We start from the raw sequence: 12,500 nt of genomic DNA on the forward strand, positions 1-12,500 counted from the left end.
TAACCCTAACACTAAGCCTAACCCTAGCCCGAGCCCTAGCCCTAGCCCTAACCCTAACCCTAGCCTAACCCTAAGCCTAACCCTAAGGGAGCAATTTGAAAGTGTGGCCGGCGCGAGGGACGCCTGTGCGGGCGTGGAGAGTCGATGTGGAGTCCTTGTGAGCATGGAGTGTGTTGTAAGGGCGTGTTTCTGCCTGTGCCTTGACCCTAACACTAACCCTAACCCTAGCGCTAACCCTAACCGTAGCCGTCACCCGAACCCTAACCCGAGCCCTAGCCCTAGCCCTCACCCTAACCCTAACCCTAACGGAGCAATTTGAAAGTGTGGCCGGCGTGAGGGGCGCCTGTGCGGGCGTGGAGAGTCAATGTGGAGTGCTTGTGAGCATGGAGTGTGTAGTAAGGGCGTGTTTCTGCCTGTGCCTTGACCCTAACCCTAACCCGAACCCTAACCCTAACCGCGGGTGCGGGGGGGGGGGGGGGGGGGGTTGAACAAACACCGGGGAAGCCATTAACCAACAGCGGGGAGTACATTAAGCAGTTGCCCTTAGTCTCAGGAGCAGCGGGGAACAGATTATCCAACAGCCGGGAAAACATTCACCAACTTCGGGGGAAAGCATGAACGAAATATCGGGAAGACATGAACCAACGGCAGGCAAAACACTGGGGAAGCCAGGAACCAACAACGGGGAGTACACTAAGCAGCTGCCCTTAGTCTCAGGAGTAGCGGGGAACAGATTAAGCAACAGCCGGGAAAAGATCAGCCAACCGCGGGGGAACTCATTAACCAGTTTCGTGGGAACTCATTAACCAGTTTCGGGAAAACCTCCACCAAAGGCGGGGAAAGCATCGACCAACGGCGGGGAAGCCACTGTCCAACAGTGGGGAGCACATTAAGCAGCTGCCCTTAGTCTCAGGAGCAGCGGGGATCAGATTAAGCAACAGCCGGGAAAAGATCAGCCAACCGCGGGGGAACTCATTAACCAGTTTCGTGGGAACTCATTAACCAGTTTCGTGGGAACTCATTAACCAGTTTCGGGAAAACATCCACCAAAGGCGGGGAAAGCATCAACCAACGGCGGGGAAGCCATTGTCCAACCGGGGGGAGCACATTAAGCAGCTGCCCTTAGTATCAGGAGCAGCGGGGATCAGAATAAGCAACAGCCGGGAAAAGATCAGCCAACCGCGGGGGAACTCATTAACCAGTTTCGTGGGAACTCATTAACCAGTTTCGTGGGAACTCATTAACCAGTTTCGGGAAAACTTCCACCAGAGGCGGGGAAAACATGAACCAACGGCGGGGAAGCCATTGTCCAACAGACGGGAGCACATTAAGCAGCTGCCCTTAGTATCAGGAGCAGCGGGGATCAGATTAAGCAACAGCCGGGAAAAGATCAGCCAACCGCGGGGGAACTCATTAACCAGTTTCGTGGGAACTCATTAACCAGTTTCGTGGGAACTCATTAACCAGTTTCGGGAAAACTTCCACCAGAGGCGGGGAAAACATGAACCAACGGCGGGGAAGCCATTGTCCAACAGACGGGAGCACATTAAGCAGCTGCCCTTAGTATCAGGAGCAGCGGGGATCAGATTAAGCAACAGCCGGGAAAAGATCAGCCAACCGCGGGGGAACTCATTAACCAGTTTCGTGGGAACTCATTAACCAGTTTCGGGGGAACTCATTAACCAGTTTCGGGAAAACCTCCACCAAAGGCGGGGAAAACATCAAAAAACGGCGGGGAAGCCATTGTCCAACAGGGGGGAGCACATTAAGCAGCTGCCCTTAGTATCAGCAGCAGCGGGGATCAGATTAAGCAACAGCCGGGAAAAGATCAACCAACCGCGGGGGAACTCATTAACCAGTTTCGTGGGAACTCATTAACCAGTTTCGGGGGAACTCATTAACCAGTTTCGGGAAAACCTCCACCAAAGGCGGGGAAAGCATGAACCAACGGCGGGGAAGCCATTGTCCAACCGGGGGGAGCACATTAAGCAGCTGCCCTTAGTATCAGGAGCAGCGGGGATCAGATGAAGCAACAGCCGGGAAAAGATCAGCCAACCGCGGGGGAACTCATTAACCAGTTTCGGGGGAACTCATTAACCAGTTTCGGGAAAACATGAACCAAAGGCGGGGAAAACATCAAACAACGGCGGGGAAGCCATTGTCCAACAGGGGGGAGCACATTAAGCAGCTGCCCTTAGTAGCAGGAGCAGCGGGGTACAAATGAACCAGCAGCGGGGAAAACAACTTCGTGGGAACTCATTAACCAGTTTCGTGGGAACTCATTAACCAGTTTCGGGAAAACGTCCACCAAAGGCGGGGAAAGCATCAACCAACGGCGGCGAAGCCATTGTCCAACAGTGGGGAGCACATTAAGCAGCTGCCCTTAGTATCAGGAGCAGCGGGGATCAGATTAAGCAACAGCCGGGAAAAGATCAGCCAACCGCGGGGGAACTCATTAACCAGTTTCGTGGGAACTCATTAACCAGTTTCGTGGGAACTCATTAACCAGTTTCGGGAAAACTTCCACCAAAGGCGGGGAAAACATGAACCGACGGCGGGGAAGCCATTGTCCAACAGACGGGAGCACGTTAAGCAGCTGCCCTTAGTATCAGGAGCAGCGGGGATCAGATGAAGCAACAGCCGTGAAAAGAACAGCCAACCGCGGGGGAACTCATTAACCAGTTTCGTGGGAACTCATTAACCAGTTTCGGGGGAACTCATTAACCAGTTTCGGGAAAACTTCAACCAGAGGCGGGGAAAGCATCAACCAACGGCGGGGAAGCCTTTGTCCAACAGGGGGGAGCACATTAAGCAGCTGCCCTTAGTATCAGGAGCAGCGGGGTACAAATGAACCAGCAGCGGGGAAAACAGCTTCGTGGGAACTCATTAACCAGTTTCGTGGGAACTCATTAACCAGTTTCGTGGGAACTCATTAACCAGTTTCGGGAAAACATCAACCAGAGGCGGGGAAAACATGCACCAACGGCGGGGAAGCCATTGTCCAACAGGGGGGAGTACATTAAGCAGCTGCCCTTAGTATCAGGAGCAGCGGGGTACAAATGAACCAGCAGCGGGGAAAACAACTTCGTGGGAACTCATTAACCAGTTTCGTGGGAACTCATTAACCAGTTTCGGGAAAACGTCCACCAAAGGCGGGGAAAGCATCAACCAACGGCGGCGAAGCCATTGTCCAACAGTGGGGAGCACATTAAGCAGCTGCCCTTAGTATCAGGAGCAGCGGGGATCAGATTAAGCAACAGCCGGGAAAAGATCAGCCAACCGCGGGGGAACTCATTAACCAGTTTCGTGGGAACTCATTAACCAGTTTCGTGGGAACTCATTAACCAGTTTCGGGAAAACTTCCACCAAAGGCGGGGAAAACATCAACCAACGGCGGGGAAGCCATTGTCCTACAGTGGGGAGCACATTAAGCAGCTGCCCTTAGTATCAGGAGCAGCGGGGATCAGATTAAGCAACAGCCGGGAAAAGATCAGCCAACCGCGGGGGAACTCATTAACCAGTTTCGTGGGAACTCATTAACCAGTTTCGGGAAAACTTCCACCAAAGGCGGGGAAAGCATCAACCAACGGCGGGGAAGCCTTTGTCCAACAGTGGGGAGCACATTAAGCAGCTGCCCTTAGTATCAGGAGCATCGGTGCACAAATGAACCAGCAGCGGGGAAAACAGGTTCGTGGGAACTCATTAACCAGTTTCGTGGGAACTCATTAACCAGTTTCGGGAAAACATCAACCAGAGGCGGGGAAAACATGCACCAACGGCGGGGAAGCCATTGTCCAACAGGGGGGAGTACATTAAGCAGCTGCCCTTAGTATCAGGAGCAGCGGGGTACAAATGAACAAGCAGCGGGGAAAACAACTCCGTGGGAACTCATTAACCAGTTTCCTGGGAACTCATTAACCAGTTTCGGGAAACCTTCCACCAAAGGCGGGGAAAACATGAACCGACGGCGGGGAAGCCATTGTCCAACAGGGGGGAGCACATTAAGCAGCTGCCCTTAGTATCAGGAGCAGCGGGGATCAGATTAAGCAACAGCCGGGAAAAGATCAGGAAACCGCGGGGGAACTCATTAACCAGTTTCGTGGGAACTCATTAACCAGTTTCGGGAAACCTTCCACCAAAGGCGGGGAAAACATGCACCAACGGCGGGGAAGCCATTGTCCAACAGGGGGGAGTACATTAAGCAGCTGCCCTTAGTATCAGGAGCAGCGGGGTACAAATGAACCAGCAGCGGGGAAAACAACTCCGTGGGAACTCATTAACCAGTTTCGTGGGAACTCATTAACCAGTTTCGGGAAACCTTCCACCAAAGGCGGGGAAAACATGCACCAACGGCGGGGAAGCCATTGTCCAACAGGGGGGAGTACATTAAGCAGCTGCCCTTAGTATCAGGAGCAGCGGGGTACAAATGAACAAGCAGCGGGGAAAACAACTCCGTGGGAACTCATTAACCAGTTTCCTGGGAACTCATTAACCAGTTTCGGGAAACCTTCCACCAAAGGCGGGGAAAACATGCACCAACGGCGGGGAAGCCATTGTCCAACAGGGGGGAGCACATTAAGCAGCTGCCCTTAGTATCAGGAGCAGCGGGGATCAGATTTAGCAGCAGCCGGGAAAAGATCAGGAAACCGCGGGGGAACTCATTAACCAGTTTCGTGGGAACTCATTAACCAGTTTCGTGGGAACTCATTAACCAGTTTCGGGAAATCCTCCACCAAAGGCGGGGAAAGCATCGACCAACGGCGGGGAAGCCTTTGTCCAGCAGTGGGGAGCACATTAAGGAGCTGCCCTTAGTATCAGGAGCAGCGGGGTACAAATGAACAAGCAGCGGGGAAAACAACTCCGTGGGAACTCATTAACCAGTTTCGTGGGAACTCATTAACCAGTTTCGGGAAAACGTCCACCAAAGGCGGGGAAAACATCAACCAGCGGCGGGGAAGCCATTGTCCAACAGGGGGGAGCACATTAAGCAGCTGCCCTTAGTATCAGGAGCAGCGGGGTACAAATGAACCAGCAGCGGGGAAAACAACTTCGTGGGAACTCATTAACCAGTTTCGGGGGAACTCATTAACCAGTTTCGGGAAAACGTCCACCAAAGGCGGGGAAAACATCAACCAACGGCGGGGAAGCCATTGTCCAACAGGGGGGAGCACATTAAGCAGCTGCCCTTAGTATCAGGAGCAGCGGGGATCAGATTAAGCAACAGCCGGGAAAAGATCAACCAACCGCGGGGGAACTCATTAACCAGTTCCGTGGGAACTCATTAACCAGTTTCGTGGGAACTCATTAACCAGTTTCGGGAAAACGTCCACCAAAGGCGGGGAAAACATCAACCAACGGCGGGGAAGCCATTGTCCAACAGTGGGGAGCACATTAAGCAGCTGCCCTTAGTGTCAGGAGCAGCGGGGATCAGATTAAGCAACAGCCGGGAAAAGATCAGGAAACCGCGGGGGAACTCATTAACCAGTTTCGTGGGAACTCATTAACCAGTTTCGGGAAAACCTCCACCAAAGGCGGGGAAAGCATGAACCAACGGCCGGGAAGCCCTTGTCCAACAGTGGGGAGCACATTAAGTAGCTGCGCTTAGTATCAGGAGCAGCGGGGATCAGATTAAGTAACAGCCGGGAAAAGATCAGCCAACCGCGGGGGAACTCATTAACCAGTTTCGTGGGAACTCATTAACCAGTTTCGGGAATACTTCCACCAAAGGCGGGGAAAACATGAACCAACGGCGGGGAAGCCATTGTCCAACAGTGGGGAGCACATTAAGCAGCTGCCCTTAGTATCAGGAGCAGCGGGGTACAAATGAACCAGCAGCGGGGAAAACAGCTTCGTGGGAACTCATTAACCAGTTTCGTGGGAACTCATTAACCAGTTTCGTGGGAACTCATTAACCAGTTTCGGGAAAACATCCACCAAAGGCGGGGAAAGCATCAACCAACGGCGGGGAAGCCATTGTCCAGCGGTGGGGAGCACATTAAGCAGCTGCCCTTAGTATCAGGAGCAGCGGGGTACAAATGAACAAGCAGCGGGGAAAACAACTCCGTGGGAACTCATTAACCAGTTTCGTGGGAACTCATTAACCAGTTTCGGGAAACCTTCCACCAAAGGCGGGGAAAACATGCACCAACGGCGGGGAAGCCATTGTCCAACAGGGGGGAGTACATTAAGCAGCTGCCCTTAGTATCAGGAGCAGCGGGGTACAAATGAACCAGCAGCGGGGAAAACAACTCCGTGGGAACTCATTAACCAGTTTCGTGGGAACTCATTAACCAGTTTCGGGAAACCTTCCACCAAAGGCGGGGAAAACATGCACCAACGGCGGGGAAGCCATTGTCCAACAGGGGGGAGTACATTAAGCAGCTGCCCTTAGTATCAGGAGCAGCGGGGTACAAATGAACAAGCAGCGGGGAAAACAACTCCGTGGGAACTCATTAACCAGTTTCGTGGGAACTCATTAACCAGTTTCGGGAAACCTTCCACCAAAGGCGGGGAAAACATGCACCAACGGCGGGGAAGCCATTGTCCAACAGACGGGAGCACATTAAGCAGCTGCCCTTAGTATCAGGAGCAGCGGGGATCAGATTAAGCAACAGCCGGGAAAAGATCAGCCAACCGCGGGGGAACTCATTAACCAGTTTCGTGGGAACTCATTAACCAGTTTCGGGAAAACTTCCACCAAAGGCGGGGAAAACATGCACCAACGGCGGGGAAGCCATTGTCCAACAGGGGGGAGCACATTAAGCAGCTGCCCTTAGTATCAGGAGCAGCGGGGTACAAATGAACAAGCAGCGGGGAAAACAACTCCGTGGGAACTCATTAACCAGTTTCGTGGGAACTCATTAACCAGTTTCGGGAAACCTTCCACCAAAGGCGGGGAAAACATGCACCAACGGCGGGGAAGCCATTGTCCAACAGGGGGGAGTACATTAAGCAGCTGCCCTTAGTATCAGGAGCAGCGGGGTACAAATGAACAAGCAGCGGGGAAAACAACTCCGTGGGAACTCATTAACCAGTTTCGTGGGAACTCATTAACCAGTTTCGGGAAACCTTCCACCAAAGGCGGGGAAAACATGCACCAACGGCGGGGAAGCCATTGTCCAACAGGGGGGAGTACATTAAGCAGCTGCCCTTAGTATCAGGAGCAGCGGGGTACAAATGAACAAGCAGCGGGGAAAACAACTCCGTGGGAACTCATTAACCAGTTTCGTGGGAACTCATTAACCAGTTTCGGGAAACCTTCCACCAAAGGCGGGGAAAACATGCACCAACGGCGGGGAAGCCATTGTCCAACAGGGGGGAGCACATTAAGCAGCTGCCCTTAGTATCAGGAGCAGCGGGGATCAGATTTAGCAGCAGCCGGGAAAAGATCAGGAAACCGCGGGGGAACTCATTAACCAGTTTCGTGGGAACTCATTAACCAGTTTCGTGGGAACTCATTAACCAGTTTCGGGAAAACGTCCAGCAAAGGCGGGGAAAACATGAACCAGCGGCGGGGAAGGCATTGTCCAACAGGGGGAAGTACATTAAGCAGCTGCCCTTAGTATCAGGAGCAGCGGGGATCAGATTAAGCAACAGCCGGGAAAAGATCAACCAACCGCGGGGGAACTCATTAACCAGTTTCGTGGGAACTCATTAACCAGTTTCGGGAAAACGTCCACCAAAGGCGGGGAAAGCATCAACCAACGGCGGGGAAGCCATTGTCCAACAGTGGGGAGCACATTAAGCAGCTGCCCTTAGTATCAGGAGCAGCGGTGCACAAATGAACCAGCAGCGGGGAAAACAGCTTCGTGGGAACTCATTAACCAGTTTCGGGGGAACTCATTAACCAGTTTCGGGAAATCTTCCACCAGAGGCGGGGAAAGCATCAACCAACGGCGGGGAAGCCTTTGTCCAACAGGGGGGAGCACATTAAGCAGCTGCCCTTAGTCTCAGGAGCAGCGGGGAACAGATTAAGCAACAGCCGGGAAAAGATCAGCCAACCGCGGGGGAACTCATTAACCAGTTTCGTGGGAACTCATTAACCAGTTTCGTGGGAACTCATTAACCAGTTTCGGGAAAACGTCCACCAAAGGCGGGGAAAGCATCAGCCAACGGCGGGGAAGCCATTGTCCAACAGTGGGGAGCACATTAAGCAGCTGCCCTTAGTATCAGGAGCAGCGGGGATCAGATTAAGCAACAGCCGGGAAAAGATCAACCAACCGCGGGGGAACTCATTAACCAGTTTCGTGGGAACTCATTAACCAGTTTCGGGGGAACTCATTAACCAGTTTCGGGAAAACTTCCACCAAAGGCGGGGAAAACATCAACCAGCGGCGGGGAAGCCATTGTCCAACAGGCGGGAGCACATTAAGCAGCTGCCCTTAGTATCAGGAGCGGCGGGGTACAAATGAACCAGCAGCGGGGAAAACAGCTTCGTGGGAACTCATTAACCAGTTTCGTGGGAACTCATTAACCAGTTTCGTGGGAACTCATTAACCAGTTTCGGGAAAACTTCCACCCAAAGGCGGGGAAAGCATCAACCAACGACGGGGAAGCCATTGTCCAACAGGGGGGAGCACATTAAGCAGCTGCCCTTAGTATCAGGAGCAGCGGGGAACAGATTAAGCAACAGCCGGGAAAAGATCAACCAACCGCGGGGGAACTCATTAACCAGTTTCCTGGGAACTCATTAACCAGTTTCGGGAAAACTTCCACCAAAGGCGGGGAAAGCATCAACCAGCGGCGGGGAAGCCATTGTCCTACAGTGGGGAGCACATTAAGCAGCTGCCCTTAGTATCAGGAGCCGCGGGGATCAGATTAAGCAACAGCCGGGAAAAGATCAGCCAACCGCGGGGGAACTCATTAACCAGTTTCGTGGGAACTCATTAACCAGTTTCTGGGGAACTCATTAACCAGTTTCGGGAAATCCTCCACCAAAGGCGGGGAAAGCATCGACCAACGGCCGGGAAGCCTTTGTCCAACAGTGGGGAGCACATTAAGCAGCTGCCCTTAGTCTCAGGAGCAGCGGGGTACAAATGAACCAGCAGCGGGGAAAACAACTTCGTGGGAACTCATTAACCAGTTTCGTGGGAACTCATTAACCAGTTTCGGGAAAACATCCACCAGGGGCGGGGAAAGCATCAACCAACGGCGGGGAAGCCATTGTCCAACAGGGGGCAGTACAATAAGCAGCTGCCCTAAGTATCAGGAGCAGCGGGGATCAGATTAAGCAACAGCCGGGAAAAGATCAACCAACCGCGGGGGAACTCATTAACCAGTTTCGTGGGAACTCATTAACCAGTTTCGGGGGAACTCATTAACCAGTTTCGGGAAACCTTCCACCAAAGGCGGGGAAAACATCAACCAGCGGCGGGGAAGCCATTGTCCAACAGGCGGGAGCACATTAAGCAGCTGCCCTTAGTATCAGGAGCAGCGGGGTACAAATGAACCAGCAGCGGGGAAAACAGCTTCGTGGGAACTCATTAACCAGTTTCGGGGGAACTCATTAACCAGTTTCGGGAAAACATCCACCAGAGGCGGGGAAAGCATCAACCAACGGCGGGGAAGCCTTCGTCCAACAGGGGGGGAGCACGTTAAGCAGCTGCCCTCAGTATCAGGAGCAGCGGGGTGCAAATGAACCAGCAGCGGGGAAAACAACTTCGTGGGAACTCATTAACCAGTTTCGTGGGAACTCATTAACCAGTTTCGGGAAAACATCCACCAGAGGCGGGTAAAGCATCAACCAACGGCGGGGAAGCCATTGTCCAACAGGGGGCAGTACATTAAGCAGCTGCCCTTAGTATCAGGAGCTGCGGGGATCAGACTAAGCAACAGCCGGGAAAACATTAACCAACTTCGGGGGAACTCATTAACCAATTATTTGATGACCGGTAGGCGGCGCTCTATCGGCTTCGGCGACCGGCGGGTGGCGGTTCGGGGTCGTGGCGACCCGGGGCGAGGCGGCCCGGCCGTTGAAATCGCGAAAAAACGCGTTTTTAAAAAGAACCGTCGGTCCCCATCGGGATGGATTTGACCCCCTCATGCCGCCGTCGGGACCTCTTCGGCGGCATGACTACCGGAGGTGTTCCCGCCGAGGTGGACACTTGCATTTTCTGGCACGGGGGGTTGGCGGGGTACCTGCAGAATAGCAGGAAGGCGATGGCAATGACATGTGGCAACTCATTAACCAGTTTTGACTTTGCTGCATTGAAGGCGGAAAATCGAAACAGGGCCCCGCTCGAGCCCCCAGGTCTGCCGGGACCGCACCGGGCCGCCGCCCCGACGGCCGTTCGGCCAGAATGGGCTAGTATTTCTCCGGATTTTTGGCCGTTTTTCCGACTTTTTCGGACGTCGGAAAAGCGGCGGCCTGGCCACCGGCCGCGGCCGGGGGTGCCTTCCCCTCGAGCGAGGGCCCGGAATTCACCCGTTTGCAGCCCCGGAGGAGCTCCGCCGGCGGCCGGAATGGTTGAGACCATCGGCCGCGCTGAACGGAGCTCGGGTAACTCATTAACCAAACTGGACTTGGCCCCTGGCGCAGGAGGGGGGGTCCAGGTGAGGGCTGGCAGGCCGTGGCCACCCGGCAGCAGTGATGCACCCGCGATGGCGGTAGTCCTTCCGATTCGGAGGCTCCCTGGCCCCGCAGAGCAAAAATGGGAGCCGCACGGAGCTCTATGAAGTCAGATCCGGTCGGTGGTGGCGGGGCAGGGTGCACGGTTTCCCGCAGAGCTCGGCGGATCCGTCCCGCCGAGGTGGCCACTCGCATTTTCTGGCAGGGGAGTCCCGAGGCTGGTTAACCAGTTACCCCCGGAAGTGGGGATGGAGTTGAGATTGAACCGTTTTGCGGGGCCTCCGGGCCCCTTCCCCGGTAGGACTACCGGGGCACACCCCGCCGAGGTGGCCACTTGCATTTTCTGGCACGGGGGGTTGGCGGGGTACCTGCAGAATAGCAGGAAGGCGATGGCAATGACATGTGGCAACTCATTAACCAGTTTTGACTTTGCTGCATTGAAGGCGGAAAATCGAAACAGGGCCCCGCTCGAGCCCCCAGGTCTGCCGGGACCGCACCGGGCCGCCGCCCCGACGGCCGTTCGGCCAGAATGGGCTAGTATTTCTCCGGATTTTTGGCCGTTTTTCCGACTTTTTCGGCCGTCGGAAAAGCGGCGGCCTGGGCACCGGCCGCGGCCGGGGGTGCCTTCCCCTCGAGCGAGGGCCCGGACCTCACCCGGTTGCAGCCCCGGGTGGGGCTCCGCCGGCGGCCGGAATGGTTGAGACCATCGGCCGCGCTGAACGGAGGTCTGGTAAATCATTAACCAAACTGGACTTAGTCTCTGGCAAGAGAGATGGTCCAGCCGACGGGCACGACCGAGGGCCCGGACCTCACCCGGCTGCAGCCCCGGGTGGGGCTCCGCCGGCGGCCGGAATGGTTGAGACCATCGGCCGCGCTGAACGGAGGTCTGGTAAATCATTAACCAAACTGGACTTAGTCTCTGGCAAGAGAGATGGTCCAGCCGACGGGCACGACCGAGGGCCCCGGACCTCACCCGGTTGCAGCCCCGGGTGGAGCTCCGCCGGCGGCCGGAATGGTTGAGACCATCGGCCGCGCTGAACGGAGCTCTGGTAAATCATTAACCAAACTGGACTTAGTCTCTGGCAAGAGAGATGGTCCAGCCGACGGGCACGACCGAGGGCCCCGGACCTCACCCGGTTGCAGCCCCGGGTGGAGCTCCGCCGGCGGCCGGAATGGTTGAGACCATCGGCCGCGCTGAACGGAGCTCTGGTAAATCATTAACCAAACTGGACTTAGTCTCTGGCAAGAGAGATGGTCCAGCCGACGGGCACGACCGAGGGCCCCGGACCTCACCCGGTTGCAGCCCCGGGTGGAGCTCCGCCGGCGGCCGGAATGGTTGAGACCATCGGCCGCGCTGAACGGAGCTCTGGTAAATCATTAACCAAACTGGACTTAGTCTCTGGCAAGAGAGATGGTCCAGACGACGGGCACGGTGGCAGAGTTAGCCGAACTTGACTTAGCCTCTGGCCGCAGAGAGGGTCCATCAAACGGGGCACGGTGGGAGATTAAGCCGCACTAGGCTCAGGCTCTGGCCACGGGAGGGTGGCCCAGGTGTGAGCCGGCAGTAAATGGTGAACCAGTGAAAAGCCAGCACCCGAGGGTGCGGTTGTGCTGCCGACTTGGAGGCTCCCTGTGCCCGCAGAGCAAAAATGTGAGCACAGACGGAAGTCTATGAAGTCAGATCCGGTCGGCGGTCGCCAGGCTCGGTGCATGGTTTCCCGCAGAGGTTGGTGGATCCGTCCCGCCGAGGTGGGCACCTGCATTTTCTGGCACAAGTGTCCGGAGGCTGGTTAATGAGTTGCCGCCGGTAGCCCGCATGGAGTTGCGATTGACCCGTTTTGCGGGCCCCCCAGGCCTCATTCTCGGTAGGACTACCGGGCCGCACCCCGCCGAGGTGGACACCTGCATTTTCTGGCAGGGGGGGTTGGCGGGG

The sequence above is a fragment of the Mustelus asterias genome, unplaced genomic scaffold (assembly GCF_964213995.1).
Source record: "Mustelus asterias unplaced genomic scaffold, sMusAst1.hap1.1 HAP1_SCAFFOLD_1607, whole genome shotgun sequence".
Classification (NCBI taxonomy): Eukaryota; Metazoa; Chordata; class Chondrichthyes; order Carcharhiniformes; family Triakidae; genus Mustelus; species Mustelus asterias.